Genomic DNA, 17,685 nt, shown 5'->3' on the forward strand with positions numbered 1-17,685 from the left:
GGTACACGTATGGTACGCGTACGTGGTGAAAAAGAAAAAAACGAAGTCTGCTTTATTCTTAATTAGCCCCCGGAGGCATTTTTTTTCCCTGCCCTGGGGACCACCACCCCTGGGGCTTCTTTTTATTAAAAAAACCTGTGTGGGGGGTCTCAAGCCCTCCCACACGCCCCGGGGACCACCACCTCCGGGACTCTATTAATAAAAATAGGGGACCACCACCCCCTCGGGGCTTTTGAATGTTGGGAGGGGGGCCACGCTGCCGTCCTCCTGGAGCCTTTGATGGCCCTGGGGACCGCCACCCCCCAGGCTGGCTCCTGCAGTGTCCCAGGGTGCCTACCCCCGGGACACTGCTGTTTGCTATGTAGGGGGGAGCCTCGCGGCTCCCACCCTACCATAGCAAACTGCTTTCCTATTTGGAAGAGAGAGCAAGAAACCTGCTCTCTCTTTCAAGTAGGAAAGCAGATTGCTTTTCGTCAGAGAGAGCAGCATGTAAGCTGCTCTTTCTGATGAAAAGCAATGCCGGCTCCCGAAGGACGCGGGGAGCCGGCTGGGACTGTGGGGGCATTGGGGCTCCCTCCACGGTCCCCAACATTATATTTCAGCCCCGGGGGATGGGGTCCCAGGGGATTATTAAAAATTGGTGATAGAGGCAATTTTTTTTTTTACGGTACATTTACCGTACGCGTACCATGTACATATGTACGATGTACGGTGCGAAGTCTGTAAGTCGTCCCGTAAGCGTACCTAAGCAAGAAAAAATCAATTAAAAAACATATTTTATAGAGATTTATCAAGTTAATGTGTTTATATGTTGATTGGTTCTAATGAGACCGTTTTTTGGAACTTATAAGTATGTACCTATGCAGATTCTAAACTTGTTGAGGAGGAGTGTTTTACAGTGTGCTGAACTTTTGACCTCTCTTGACAGTTGACTTTTGCATGATCTGTTGGGGGTAGGGTGGAAAGTTTTGTCAGTTGGAAAGGTTTGAAATGTTGAACCAATTGAAATCTGTGTTTGGTTTTGAATTAATGTGTGAAGGACTTTGATTTGTTATTAACGTGTATATATGTGTAAATTGAAAGGGGAAATGTGCCATTGTTTGGTTCTGCTGCAAGCACTGAAGTAGAGAGATTCTGTCTATCTGCTGTGGCATTCTTCTTAATCTACCAATCAGTTTGAGAGGTGAGTTGATAACTTGTAAGGGAATGTATGTGGTGCATTTTATTTTTAGTAAGAGTAATGTGTTTATCCTTCTAAAGTTTGTAGAATCATATTCTGAGTTTGTCTGCATTTGGATAACTATTGTGATAAAATCATTTTGTAAGTTAATATGTTTAATGAGTCACTTTTGTGCAATAAAGTGCAGTACTAAAACAATTAGATTGTGTGCAGTCACTTTTTGTTGTTGTTGAGTAGTTAATAGTGTTGCTTGCTTAGAATTAGACTTGTGTTCTAAATCTACAATTTTGTAGTCAGTATACATACACTGCTGTATACACTCTTGGACAGATTTAGAAGCCCCTTGCGCCTCTTTGTTGTTCTATTGTGTCACATTTTTGATGTAATGTTGGCAAAAATAATGCAGCAAATTGGAAATGTATTTGCAAAATGAGTCAGGGTTGTCCACTGAAATGTAGTAGTTATATACATGGAATGTGTGCAGTCACTTAAACATTTTAGTGTAGTTAATGTGTTTTGGTACAATGCATGGTCTCATGTTTTTTGTCTAGAATCACACTGAGCGTCTTTGTACATTAAGGAATTATACTCGCCTTTTTTGCATATTTTCCGCCTTCTCTACTCACAGTATACCTTTCTCTCCTTATACTGTCCCCTCTCTTCCGATATTCCTTATCTTTCCTTATTCTCACGTCTCTTTCCTCATAGTGCTCCTTGTCTACATACTCCCCCTTGTCCTCATATTTTCATATCTGTCCTGTTACTTCTCCCTTTCTACTCATATTACCCATTGTCCTTATAGTCCCCCTGTCTGTGCTCATACTCGCCTCTTTTTGCATGTTATCGCCTTTCTCTCTTCATACTCCCTCTCTCTCCTCATACTCTTTCTTCTCTCCTCATACCCCCCTTTTTACTGTTACTCCACCCTCTATGCTCATTTGTTCCCCTTTCCTCATACTCTGTCCTTTCATTATACTCTCCTGTATTTTCTGACACTTCTCCATCTTTCCTCATACCCTGTCTACTTATACACATCTGTGTGTTTTTATACTCTCCTCTATTTTTTCATTCTCACTCCTCTCTCTTTATATATATATATATTCTTCCCTGTTTCCTCATACTGTTTGTGTGTCGTCATACGCTGAAGCACTTATAAATTCAGTCAGGTACTCTCCTTACAGAAGTGTAATCTTTTAGTGAGTACTCAAGTATTGATGCAGTGAAGTAAATTTTACAGATTTTATTTATAAAAGAAAGTAAAAGCTATTCATCATGCCTTCAAAAGTGAAAAGAGGAAACTACGTAATAAAGGTTATTATTCAAAGAGAAGTCATCCACAAGATTAACCTGATCAACAATGTGTGAACAAAAAGAAAAACAGTTCTGGTCAGAGGACAAAGATTTTATTGAAGAACTTACCAAATACAAGGAGTAGTGTGCACAATGTAAAAAATATAAATTGTGTATCTGCAACTAAAAAGAAAAGGAAGAGAAAAGAGAACAACCATGGGAATTTATCTTCTAAAAAAACAGTGTATAGTAAAAGGAGGAAGAATCAATTTCAGGAAATTAGAAAAAGAATGTTTTATAATAGAGTGTTGTCGAATTTGATCAAAGAAGTGAAGAAATGCAAAAAAAAACAGCATTTTATAAGAAGAAAAAACATATAGAAAATGTAGTTGAGAAAGCTTTTGAATTGAGAAAAAAATCCGTTGTTTTAGTAATAAATAGAATTCGATCACTAGATAAGCCAATCCCTTTAATGAAGTCCAAAAGTAAGTGAAGAAGAGTAATTAACAGAAGTAATTTGTCTGAGTTTTTTTTGGGTGAATGGAAACATAGTTCAAGTTCTGAGCCTTTTTTTAATGAAGAGAGTTATCTTCAGAGTAATGATTTGTTGCATGCGGTTGACACCAGTGGTCATGCATATGAGGTTACAAATGGTTGTCCTATTGAGAAAGAGAAAATTGTTCCTAGAAATGCAGAAGAGGTGTTAGCTGATGAAGTTTTAGGGAGACGTCCTAAAGCTCCAGTGTACACTTGGAATTGCAGTAGTATTTGTATTGTACGGCAGGAATTTATTGCATTTTTAAGCAATTCCTTACGTAACTATACCAAGAAAAGTGTTAAACAAAAGATTAAGATGTTGCAAGGACTAGACCCTTGCAGAGTGAGAGAAAATACTGGTTTGTAAGGTCATTCTCTGGCTTGTCTTTCTAAAAAAGTATGTCGAAGTGTTTTTCACCATTTTAGGATGTTAGCAGTACATCAAACTGAAATGAGTAAATTAGTCAGACGAATGTATCATGCAAAAAGTCCAGCACTAATATTAAGAAAGTTGAGCAGTGCTCTTTTGAGTGGATCTGTGACAGATGTAATGAACGTTTGTGATGAAATTCAGGTTAGTTACTTTGGTCCTGAGGAAGACAGTGCAGAAATTGATACATTAATAGAAGGAAATGTAGAAGAGAATGTACAATATTGTAGTACAGAAAATTTTGAGCAAGAAATTACAAAGTTTAAGGTGATTTCAGGTGAAAGGCCAAATTATTATTGTATTTGTTGTCGAAGAACTCATTATAAAAATCAGACCAGGACTGTTGATCTGTATTTAAAAAGTGAAAAGGAAAATAATAATGAGTGGATGGAATGTACAACTTATTTGTTGGTAGAGACATGTTTTGATTTGAGTTCTGATCAGTGTATTTGTAAATATTGTTATAACAAATTAGATGAGAACAAAATGCCTGCTAGAGCTGTGCATAATAATCTTGAGTTGGTAAATATTCCTTCTGAATTGATGGATTTAAATACTTATGAGTCTATTCTTATTCAATGTGTGCATCCATTTCAGGCTATTGTTTGTATGGAGCCTAAGACAGGAAAATTGCCTCCTTCAGATTTACAGAGAGGATTAAAGGGAAGAGTTGTATATTTGCCTCTAGATTTAAAGAGCAATACTGCAACAATCGGTGTAGAAAACATAGAAGATGAACCTTTAGTTATTCTTGTTAATGGCATTCCTACTAAGAGTAAGAGAATCTGGCAAGAATTAGTGGATGTTAGGAAAGTGAAAAAGGCAACGTTGTATCTGGTAAAAAATAATCAATACTATAAAAGTGTGTATGTGGAAGAAGATGACATAACTGTAGAGGAAGATAGTGACTCGCCATCTGGACAAATTGAATAAGTGGATGTGTCCAGAACTGAAGAAATCTACGAACATTACAGTGTTCTTCCACTTCATTCCAAAGAAGTGATGGGAACTACTATAGAGTATTCCCTCAGTTGTTTCCAACAGGAAAAGGAGGACGTTATGATGATCGACCTGTGCAGATCCTGCATCTGAATATCGGACATCAAGATTATATACAGAAGATCCAAGATTTTGACAATGTATTCCGTATTTGTTTCATCTTTTGTGTGAGAGTGACTTGTCTGGACTTTCTTATGCAGTGAACCATATATTGAAAACAGGTGTACACCTGCAAAATGTTTCGGCAAAGGAATTTATGGATAAAGTACAGCAGCAAGATAATGTTTTGGAATCTCAGCTAATTAATCCCATGGCATGTCAGGGTGGTACTAATGAGTATTGGTACCGCCGTCATGGAGAACTTAAATGTATGCTAAGGAACTTAGGAACTCCTACATGGTTCCTTACTCTAAGCTGTGCTGAATATGCTTGGGATGATTTACCTCAATTTCTTCGAGAGGCAAATCCGAATATACTAAATATTGAATACAAGACACCTGGAGAATTGTGCTCTTTGGATCCAGTTAATGTATGCAGGTGTTTCAATCATAGATTTGAAGCTATGATGTCTTTTATCACCAATAAAATAAAATGTCCTCTTGGAGAGGTTCTGGATTTCTTTTGGAGATAGGAGTATCAAACGAGAGGTGCTCCTCACATATATATGCTAATATGGATCAAAGATGCTCCCAAGTTTGGAACCGACTCAGAAGATACTGTGTTGTATTTTATTGAAGAATATGCTACATCTGATATACCCAAAAGTACAAAAGATAAGGACTTAAGACAACAAGTCTTACGATTCCAAAGCCATCGCTGTGGAAAATACTGTAGTCGAAAGTACAAATCTAAGGACAAATTCTACACCAAATGTTGTTTTGGATTTCCACGTCCTATAATATCGAAAGGAAGAGTGAACAGTTTTATGTCATCTTTGCGACATACTATTAAAAGAAAGTCTCCAAAAAATACCTACAACTTAAGAAGAAATGATGACTCAAAATACATAATTGACTACAACCCAGTCATTTTGTCCATGTGGAATGCTAACATGGATATTCAATACGTTGCGGACAATTCCATTGCTATCGCTCGATATGTAACATCCTACATAACAAAATCAGAAAAGACGGAATTGAAGGAAATATGGGAAGAGATTTCTCACGAGAAGAGTCTAAGTAAGAAATTATATACTTACAGTTTAAAGATGTTATCTCAATGAGAAATTGGAGTCTATGAATGCTAGGATCGCTTACCATCTGCAAGTCTATACTCCAAATCAAGAGGAATCATTTGGGTGAGTCTAGGTCTTGCTGCAACACGAAATCGAGTACTTAAATCTGTACAAGAAATGTAATATTTAGCTGAAAAAGAGTCAGAAAGTACAGATATTGTGAAAACTAATATGTTGGATACATATTATCCAAATAGAAGTCATCATCTTGAGCACATTTGTCTCTATGAAGTGCTGCAAAACTATATTTTTAAACGGAATATTACAGAAAACATCAATAATTGTATATATGCCGTGATTGGTTCTGAAGGATGTTTGGTAAAACAAAGAAAAGGACATTTGATAAATCACCGTAAACTGAGTTGCGAAACTCCTGACAAAAGGGAATTTTACTATTTAGCTCTTTTGCAACTTTTCAAGTCGTGGCGTTTAAAATTGGAATTACTTGGAGATTTTGAGAGCTAAGAATATTTCTTCAACGCAAGTAAAGATACTATAGAATGTCCTGCTAATTATGTAAAAATGTTGAACGACGAAATTGAGCAAGAAGCTACAAGTGCAGCTGAGATTCCTAGAGACAGTTCTCAAGACAGTCAAACTTCTGCTCCGTTGAGTCAGTATCCACTAGGAGAACCAATTGTTCAAAATGAAGCAGCAACTGGTATGGAAGAGGTGGAAACAACAATGTATCAAGCTCGATGTAACAAACTTAGGAAACTTGGAAGAGCAACTAAATGTTGAGCAGAAACAAATAAATGAGCAAGTGAGAGAACAGATTGATTATGGATTACTTCATGAAAAGAAAGAGTGCTCTTGCTCATCATTTCAACCTATTCGAATGTACGTGAGTGGACAAGCTGGAACAGGCAAAGGTTTTTTTATTAAAGTAATCACAACTTTTCTACAAAAAACAACTGAGTCACATTTGTCTTGTGTTGTCAATGCTCCAACTGGATTGGCAGCACACAATATTAAAGGAATTACTTTACATTGTTTATTAATGCTACCAGTAGAGCATGAAAACAGATTGAAATACCACAAGCTATCTGGAGAAGCTTGTTGTGAAGTTTCAAGAGTCTTCAAGAAAATGAAACTTCTCACTATTGATGAGGTAAGCATGGTATCAAGCTTATTGCTTGCCTTTGTGCATTTAAGTATGACGTATTATTTGGGGGAAAGCACGTCATTGTTTTTGGTGATCTACTTCAACTTACTTCTGTAAAAGGACAACCAGTGTTTAAAACACTGGCACATGAAGATACCAGAACGTCTTTTGGGGAGCCTTGGAAATGATAACATTTGGCAATTTTTTTAATATAAGGAACTTATTACAAATATGCGACAGGCAAATGATGCTGATTGTGGAAGTATTCTTCAAGATATAAGAATTGGAAAAGTAACTAAACATGGCAAAGAAGCTTTACAGAGACGATTACTTTCCAATTTGGTTCCAAATAAAAATATTGTTTCTGAGAAAATATATATGAGAATTGCAGAAAACAAATCTGTAATCTGCTTAATGCCAACCCAGCGTTAATGTTCTATATTCAATGAAGAAATTTTAAAGTTGAAAAATTAAGAAATTATTAAATTGGAAGCTATTGATAAAATAGAACATGAAGGAATCAGTATTATTTTGAGCGAAAAGTTGAAGAGGAAATTGGATTCTTTAGAGAAATCGATAAGTAAAACTGCTGGTTTAGAAAACAATCTATATGCATGTGTAAACTGTAGGGTAATTTTATGACGTAATTTGAATGTGGAAAAAGGTTTAGTAAATGGAGTAATGGGTAAAATTGTTGATTTCGTTAATTATGTAAATAGAGATGGTATTGGATTTTTAAAAATCAAATTTGATGAAATTGCAGAAGTACAACAGTTTAGTTGTTGTTCAGCTCGGTTTTTGCTTGTAAAAGATTTGTATGTTGGCAGAAAACAGTTTCCTATTTCTTTGGTGTATGCGGTGACCATTCATAAATCTCAAGGTTTAAGTGTAGATAGAGCTTTAATGAATATTAGAAGTACCGTACTTAAAGAAGGTATGGCATATGTTGCTTTGTGTCGAGTCAGAACTTTATCTGGACTTGATTGATTTTGATGAGACAAAGGTTAGTGCAGATGCAAATTGTGTGAAGAGTATAATAGGTTAAGAAGATAATATGCTCCCAACTTAGGTCAATATCCAGTATTTGAAAAGCGTGTGGTAGGTAGAAAAATCATATTTGAGAATATCTGTAGTGAAACTGTGGAGAAAGAAAAAAAACATGATAAAGTTGTGATTGCAAGCAAAAAGAAAAAGGACATTGTTGAAGAGAATGTTGGTTATCAGTTTGAAAATAGTTCTGGTGTCAACTGCTATGCTAATGTAGTTGTTAATGTTGTTTTTTTCTTGAAAGTTTGCAATAGCAAATTGTTGAAAATCAGGAAGAAAGATTCTGTTTTTGGGAAATATAATAGTGATAAAAGTAAAATACAAAGTGTTTCTGATATTTGAAATGTTTTGGACATATGTTCTTGTTCTACTCAACTTACGCAGAATATTGAGCAAGATTATCAGGAATTTCTAATGTATATGCTTGTTGTATCAGAAGATGAAGGTATAGATATTGAAAACATTTTTGCCCCGTCTTATAAATGGCAACATGACTGTGAAAATTGTTTGTTTACATGTAGCACTAACATAGACACTGAAAGATTTATATATTTGACTTTACCAGACTGTGAATCAGTGTCTTTTAAAGATCTAGTTAGAGGATCAAGTCAAAACATGGAGTGTAGCCAATGTAAATCAGAAATGTCATCAACATTATTTATACAAAGATATGGACAATATGTAATTTTAATGCTGCAACGTTGTAGAGCTGAGTCCTCTAATCATTCTCGTTAGCGTGCCCCGAGCTCTGATTTGTCACTGAGAGGGTGATCGCACCATACTTTGTACTGCTAATCATACTCAGCTTTGACGTTACGTGTCGCATTAAAGCTTCCGTGTGACATCATGTACAGCATTCTGTACATGAAAGGCGGCAATGTTTCTACTTGTTTTAAAACATTTATTTATGTATTTAATGTAGATACTAAGGGCAGACATTTGGGATGACTATGATTTTTTTTATACTTTTAACAAACATATATTACTTTTAAAATCAATTACACAAATCGCGGTAGAACATCATGCATACTCGTATCGAAAGAGCTGCGCAAGTGCATCATAAGCGTACGCAAAGCCATGTGACTTCAAAAGATTTGATTGGTTCGTAACTTCTCCTATTGCGACTGTTGAAAGTTCCGTCCCATTATAATTATTCGACTTTGACTTTCTAAGAATAAGTATTTCTTCTGAGAATCATCTCAAATAGAAGGAAGATCACCATAATAAGAGCAATGGACTCATCTTCCAGCAGTTTGTCAAAGGGAGATTTAATTCCTGAAGAACCTCCAAAGAAGAGGAAAGAAGCTCTAATTTGGACTTCTTTTATTTTTCCAGAAGGGCAAAAAAAAGGTTAATGCTCCAAAAGTAACCTGTAAAATTTGCCAAACAACTCTTTCAAGGTGTGATCCATGTAAAAAATACTCCTTTGGCACAGCAAATATGGTGCGACACGTGAAGAACTTGCACCCCAACAACTTTGCTCAAGCTTCAAAGTGCAAGTTGCATGAGAACCCACCTGCTGCTACACCAAGCACATCAACTGCTTTCAGCATCATTTTCAGCAAGCAGTCCACACCCACAAATTGATTCTGACTTTGCTAAAGTTAAAATTGTATGTATTTATTGCGACAAACTTTTGTGTTATGGGAAACAGTCTATGGACCTGATAAAATGCAGGATCATTGGTGTCCTCGACATTAGTTTTTTTTTTTTTCATTCTTTTGTTCCGCTTGGAATTTGTTGAGAAAACACAAAAAAATACAAAACCAAAAAAACTAAAAAAACTGTTATTTTTAGAACTACCTTCACTGGTCAAAGAAAGAACTATACTTCTATGTTAGTGTGTAAAGGTTTGTCAGAATGAATGTGTAGTTCATAAATGAATGAATTAATATATTACTAGTGTATGGAGAATGTGAAAGTGAAGAACTATAAGGAAGTGCTACAGCATAAAGCTATAAGGTGTTTACCTATAGTATACTGTAATATGTCCGAAGCACTTGAATGTAACATATGTACATAAATATGTTACAAGTCTATGCTTTAATTTGCGCTGCTGGTGAAACTGCCTGGGTGAATTTGTATGTGTTAGGGGCGGATTTACAATCCCCTTCTGCCTCTTTTACACAGCTGTTGCGTCACTTTGCTGCGTCAAAACCTTGCACATATATGAAGCAGGTGTAAGGATTGATAAAGCATTGTGAGCATAGGGCCCCAAGAGCATTGCTGGAGCTGTGTTATACTTGCAACCGAAGTCAAGCAATAATTTATCTAACAATTACTTTGCAATTTAGTTTTGTTATTATTTTATAATAAGAATATGAAATATAATCTAAGAAATAAAATAAATATACATATTTATATTAAAAATATAAGAAATTAGTATAAAAAGAAAGACATAATAATTATTAAATTTATAAATTATCATTTACAAAACCTTTGAAATTCACTGAAAAAAACATAGGTTTAACACACCTTATATTTAGAAATTAGCATTTAAAAAAGCTTAGAAATTAATTGAAAAAACATAGGTTTCACATGTTATAGTTAGCTAAACATTTCCCTCATACAAAACCTTTGAAATTTCTCCGTTATAGTTAGCTCAGCTAACTATAACTTGCGCGCCCGCAATGCACTGCTGATGATGTCACATATTACATCACTCATGACATGGTCAGTGACATCACTCATGACATCACTGATGACATCACTGATGACATATATATTTACAAAAAGTTCAACTACAGTTTCTAAATTACATTCTTCATCTACATTAATTCATTTCTTTCTTTGAAGTACATTTTGTAAAATATACACTCTCATTTACATTGCGTTTAATATAAAGAACAAGTATATAAACTACTTCTTTCAAACACAATTTTGCAAATGGAATAAGAATTTGCACAAACAGTAATCCAAACAGTAATTGTTTACATCATCCCAATAGGCCGAATAATGTTTCTGAATCCATTTGCATTTAAATATCCAAAGCAAAGTTTAATTTGTGTTCACATCTTCCCAAGAAGCCAAATAATGTTTTCAAAACTTTGGTTTCAAAAATATCAGATATGAATTTGGTAATTCGTAATGCAACCTACATTTGAATTCTAAATGGGCATCATTGCAATGTGTCCATCCTTTATTGTATACTTTAGATACACAGTATAATGTCCAGATGTTGTAGTAGGTCCATCATGGAAAATAATAGCCACTGCTTTAAAAGTTCTTCCAGAAATGCACACTTGACTTGCCTCAACATTTTTCATTTAAGTTTCCAGTTTTCTTCCATCCGCCCTACAAAGTTGTAGCATTAAAATGATATATTGTCCAAATCTTTCTCTAAATTATGTTGACAACATTTCTAATTTACAATGAGAATATTTCATATCTTGATTCACTGTCTTTAGTAACTTGTTAAAAGACACTGAGCAGACTCGACAACTATTAATAAACTTCAAGTTTTACAAAACGCGGCTGCCCGACTTCTTCTCAATGTTCCGAGGAGAACAGCTGCCTCCCATGCACTCCGCGATCTACACTGGCTCAGGATTCCGAGCCGTATTAAATTCAAAGCTATGTGCTATCTTTTTAAAATTAGACATGGCTCGGCTCCAAAATATTTACAGAGCCTAGTCCAACCATACAAGCCAAGTCGTACCTTAAGATCCTCAGAGAATGGTGATTTCATTATTCCTCGATTTAGACTAGTAAAGATGGGCGGTCGTCCTTCTCCCACTTAGGTCCTAAATCCTGGAATGCTCTACCTATGGCCCTAAAGACGGGGACAAACTTGTTTTGATTCCGTAAGAGTCTCAAAACCTGGCTTTTTTAGTAGGTTGTGAGGGCTCATATAAACTAGTTAGTGTACCTGTCCTTCTTTCTTCTTGAGTCTGTCCCTGGCGCCGATGAAAGCCACTGCGGTAGCTGTTGCGCGTTATAAGTTTAAATAAATAAAATAAATAAAAATAAATAAATGTGGTTTGTCAAATATATGAATCCTTCGGTGTCTATTTCAGTGCTTGAAGAAAATGAACACTCTTCACATTTGTGATCCCATCTGTAACCTACTCCATACAAATTTTCAATTTCTATTCCTTCATCTTCCAATACTGCAAGCATAAACATAAGAAATTCTTGTGCATCTTGTTGTACATTCAATGTAAATGTCAATGATCCAGTACATATATCCAAAAGATGCCGAATGCCAGAAGCAGTACGGATTTTTTTCTATCAGTTATCAACTTTTCAAAAATATAATGTAGTAAAGAACAGAATCTTTTTTCTTGATTTTCCATAATTTCATGATGAAGATCCTCTAGATGAAACACAACATTTACAATTATATTAGCATAGCAGTTGATACCTGAACTATTTTCAACTGAGTCCATTTTAATTTTCTTTGCAGTTTTAATATTCTCTTGAAATCTTTTCTTTTTCTGAATCTCAGTGAAATATTTGTCATATTTCCATTTCGATTTCAAAAACAAGAGAGAGGGACCCAATAAAACCACAGGGATAGGGTACCAAAGGACCAATGTCAGAAAAATCTCCCCTTGGAAACTGTTATAACAACTTAATCATACAATCTCACTAAATCGCCTACCATGCACATATGACTCATTTACACCAACTCATACTGTGAACCACAAAAACAAATCAGTGCAAAATTAAATAAAAAAGTTGCTTACAATTTATTGAAGATATCATATCAATAGCAACTATGCAGTGAAAAGTACATTATGCATTATAATGAAACAAATTAAACACAACTTTAATACATGTTTAAAAAAGTGGACAAAAAAGCAGCGAGAAAGATCATTTCAAATCAGGGAACACCATGGTAATTGGGCTAATGAATAGACAATTTATATGCACAAAGCTTTAGGCAAGACAATTCTTGTTAGATAGTCAAAAAGCTGTTGTTTGCATGTATCCTATATCCGTAATGATTTCCAAAGGTTAAAGTATCGACGCGTTTTGTTGGGTCCAATGGGGATAACTGCCAACCTTCATCAGGAAATAACAATATCTTCCCACTTCCTATAACAAATTCAAATAAAAACAAAAACATAAATGTTAAGATTTGAACTGACTTAGTTAAATGGCTCACATAAAATTATCACATAGCAAACTCACATATCTTCTAATGAACCCTCCATTAGCTCTCATTCATCATTCTCTTCAAGCACCCAGTATAACTATTCTTCAAAACATGTCATAATTTTTCAATTTCGTGTTTCAGCAAGACCTAGACTTATCCAAATGATTCCTCTTGACTTTGAGTATAAACTTACAGAGGTCAACCGATCCGATCATTCGTAAGATCCAGTTTCTCAATGGGAAAGTATTTTCAAACTAAAGCTGTACAACTTGTTACTAAGAGTATTCTCTTGTGAAATTTCGTTCCTCATCATTTCTTTCAACTCCGTCTTTTCAGATTTTTTTTATATGACATAACATACCGAGCAACAGCAATTGAAATAGACACACCGGATATCCATATTTGCATTCCACATTGTCAAAATCACTGGATTGTAGTCATTAATATACTTCGATTCTTCAATTATTTTTATGTTGTAAGTATTCTTTGGAGATTTTTGAGAGATAGTATACCTTACTGCTGACATGAAACTATTCACTCTTCCTTTTGAAATTATTGAACGTGGGAATGCAAAACATCATTTTGTATAACATTTTTCCTTTGATGTGTATTTTCGTGGACCATATTTTCCACATCGATGACTTTGAAACCGTAAAACTTGTTGTCTCAAGCTATATTCTCCTCCATTTTTTGGAATAGCACAGGTGACATAGTCTTGGATGAAAGATAGAACAGTTTTATCAGAATCGGTTCTAAATTTAGGTGTATCCTTGATCCTATGATTAATATATTTGCACACATTTAAGTATCCATGGAACACAGTTCTCCAGCTGTCTTCAATTCAATGTTTTTTATATTTGAATTTGCTCCTCATAGAAATTCAAATAAATCGTCCCATACGTATTCAGCACAGCTAAGCGTAACAAACCACATAGGGGTCCTAAGCTTCTTAACATACATTTAAGTTATCCGTGATGATGATACCAATGCTAATTAGTACCATGTTGGCACGCCATCAAATTAATTAACCAAGATTCTACATGGTCGTCTCTTAGTTGAACTTTGTTTAAAAACTCCTTTGCAGAAACGTGTAAAATGAACTCCCATTTTTAATATGTGGTTCACCACATATGAAAGTCGAGACAAGTCACTTTCAAACAGAAGATGAGTTAAATATGGAATACACTGTTGAAATCTTGGATCTTTTGAGTACAATCTTGTTGTACGATACTCTGAGGCTAAAATCTGTACTGGTCGTTCATCGTATTGTCCACCTTTTCTAGTGGGGAAGAGCTGTGGAAAAGAACAAGCTTCTAAACATTTTTCCCATACACTTGTGGGAGTTCCTTTTGCTTTCTTCATTTGGAATAATTCAGTAGTGTTTCCTATAACTTCTTTTGAATATAGAGGATGTATACTGTACTGTTCATAAATTTCTTCACTCCTGGAGTTGTCCACTTTTTCTATTTGCCCAGTTTAAATTTCTCTATTATCTTCTAAAGATAACTATTGTGCTTCAACATATATATTTTTATAATAAATATTGTTTTTTACAAGATATAATGTAGCCTCTTGAAGTTTGGTGACATATACTAACTCATGCCATATTTTACAACTCTTTGTTGGTACACCATTAACTAGAATAACTACAGGTTCACTGTCCTCTCTCTCTACACCAACAGTTTCAATATTTTTCCTAAAATCTAAAGGTAAATACACAACTCTTCCTTTTACACCTCTTTGTAAATCTGTTGGAGGCAGTTTACCTGTTTTAGGCTCCATATGAACTATAGCCTGAAACGGGTACACAGATTGAATAGGAATGGACTCATATGTATTTAAATCTACCAGTTCCAGAGGAATAGCTACCAACTCTAGGTTGTTATTTACAGCTCTTGCTGACATTTTGTTCTCTTCTAATATGTTGTAACAATATTTATAAATATGTTAATCACTACCCAACTCAAAATGACCTTCTACCAACAAATAAGCCCCAATTGCTCCCACTTATCATTGTTTTTCATTTCAATTTTTAAATAAACATTACATTCCTTGTTTGACTTCTATAGTGAGTATGTTGTCAACAAATACAAACATAGGGGCCTATTACGATTGCGATTTCCCGCATCCTCCGGGCCGGCGTAAGCCACCGCCGGCCCAGAGGATGCGGGAAAACCGCTGCGGAGGCTTGAAAGACCCACCGCCAAATTAGAATGGCTGGCGGGTCTTGCAATCTGTCTGCCGCTTTTCCGCCGCGGTCACCTTCCGACCGCGGCGGAAAAGCATTAACATGGCTGGAGGTGTCTATCAGACACCGCCAGCCATATTAGGATGGAGTAGAAAGTATGCTTTTCCATGGCGGCTTTTCCGCCGTGGAAAAGCTTACGGACCTTCACTTCAGGGGCCCGTTGCGGGCCCCCTGGATGAAGGAGGTGTGGGGGGTGCACATGGGGGGTACCTATGGTACCCCCCTGCATTTGCGTGAACAAAGAGGCAGGCACCGCGCGGTGCCTGCCGCTTTGTGCACGCAAATGCCGTGCATGCATTTTTAACATTGCGGCTGGTGCAGCCTCATAGTTTGGTTTTTAACAAGAAAGGTCCTTAAACTTTGTAATTTCTTCTGCAAACTTCTTGGTAGTATTATCTTCCACCTCTTCTTCAATACCTACACTTTTCAAACTCGCACCTTCTCTACACTCTACACCAATACTGAACCATGCAAAAGAGCAGTGTTTATTTCACTTAAAGATATTGCAGGACTTTTTACATAGTACAATCTTCTTACAAACTTCTGCATTTCTGAGTGATATACTGCTAACATTCCTAAATGATGAAAAGTACTTTGACACACTTTTCTAGAAAGACAAGCCAGACAATGACCCTGCAAGCTAGTATATTTTCTCACTTTACAGGGAATTATTCCTTGCAATATCTTAATCTTCTGTTCAACACTTGTATTACCATAATCTCGTAGAAATGTCATAATATAGCAATAGATTCCTGTTGTGTACTACAAATATTACTACAATCCCACTTATACACTGGAGCTTGTGTATGACTCCCTTGAACTTCTTCAGCTATTACTTCTCCTACATTTCTAGGAACCATCTTTTCTTTTTCAATTGGACAACTGTTTTTAGCCTCATAAGAATGACCCCTGACATCAACTACATGAAATAATGTAACTTTGCTGAAAATTGCTATCTTCTTTAAAAAATGGCTCAGTACTAGAAGTGTGCTTCCATTCACCCAAATTTTTTTTTGTAAAAGTTAGTTCCATTAAACAGTCTTTTTCTTTTACTTTTCTCCTTCATAAAGTGCAATGTTTTATTCAATGTTTTCATTCTTTTCAATACTAAAATAAACAATTGTCTTTTCACTTCAAAAGCCTTTTCGACTACACTTTCAATCTGTTCTTTTTTCTTGTAAAATGCTGATCTTCGTTTACATTTTTGGCAATCATTCAATACATTTTGTAGTACTCTACTTTTATACATTCTCTTCCTAATGTATTTATATTCTTTCATCCTTTTTTTAACATAGTCTGTATTCCTATAACCAGATTTTGCATTAATTTCATTTTTTTTTTCTTCAGATTTTTTGTAGTACTTTTCTTTCCCTTTTCCCCATTTTCAAAATCGATTACATTTTTGAAGAGACTTTTAACAAATTATTTTGTTCTCTTACCAGAACACTCTTTCTTCAACGTAACATGTTGTACTTCATCTACTTTCTGCTTTTTTTATCCTTTCAATAGTTCTCTTTTCTTTTGAAATGTTCTTGTCAATCTGAATATTTCTTATTAATTATGGAGAATAAAAAAAAGTGTATTATCTTTCTAAAAATATTTAATATTATTGAAATAATTATATACAAATATTGTCATCTATAACAAAGAAATTTGTTGAGTAATGCCTAGGTGAATGGATAAGTGCAACAGTAGGACCTGGATGATTCTACAACTGCAAGGGTGGCATGTAACGAGTGCCTGGGTGATTGCATGACTGAAGGGGTAATATCTGGAGGATTACTGGAGTACATAGCAAATCAGTGGGTGATTTTATAAGTGCATGTGAGTACTGCTTGGGTGATTGCAGCAGTACTAAGGGAATGCCTGAGTGATTGGAGTAGGGCAAAGGTAGTGTCTGGCTGATTTTATAAGTGCATGAGTACTGGCTAAGTGATTACATAAGTACAAGGTTAAAACCTGCATGATTAAAAGAGTGCAAAGGTAGTACCTGAGAGATTATATACGTTTGTGGATAGTGTCTGGGTAATTAAAAGAGTGCATAGGTAATACCTGGGTGAATGCGTGAGTGCATAGGTAGTGCCTGGGGGATTTCATGAGTTATGGGGTAATAACCTGGGTAATTGCAGCAGTGCATATGTAGTGCCTGGATCATTGGAAGACGGCGTAGGTAATACTTGGGTATTTTTATAACTGCATGAGTGTTGGGCCTAGCCAAATACAAAGAAGCACTCTATTACATGACTCAACCATAAGGCTCTCCATATTGTTAAAACCATGCATGCATACATCTCTACCTTTTTAAATCATCATCATATCTAAAAGAAATATGTATACAATATTTCTGAAATATAGTGAAACCTAGAAACTGAGAAATGTAATAGCTCTGCCTGAGTGATTGCATAACTCCATGCATAGTGCTTTGATGACTGTCTGACTCCAAAGGAAGTTGCTGGGTAATTGCAGGGGAAGATGAATAGTGACTGGCTAATTCATCAGTGCATACATACAAGT

This window comes from Lissotriton helveticus, chromosome 5_1 (assembly GCF_964261635.1).
Source record: "Lissotriton helveticus chromosome 5_1, aLisHel1.1, whole genome shotgun sequence".
NCBI classification, from domain to species: domain Eukaryota; kingdom Metazoa; phylum Chordata; class Amphibia; order Caudata; family Salamandridae; genus Lissotriton; species Lissotriton helveticus.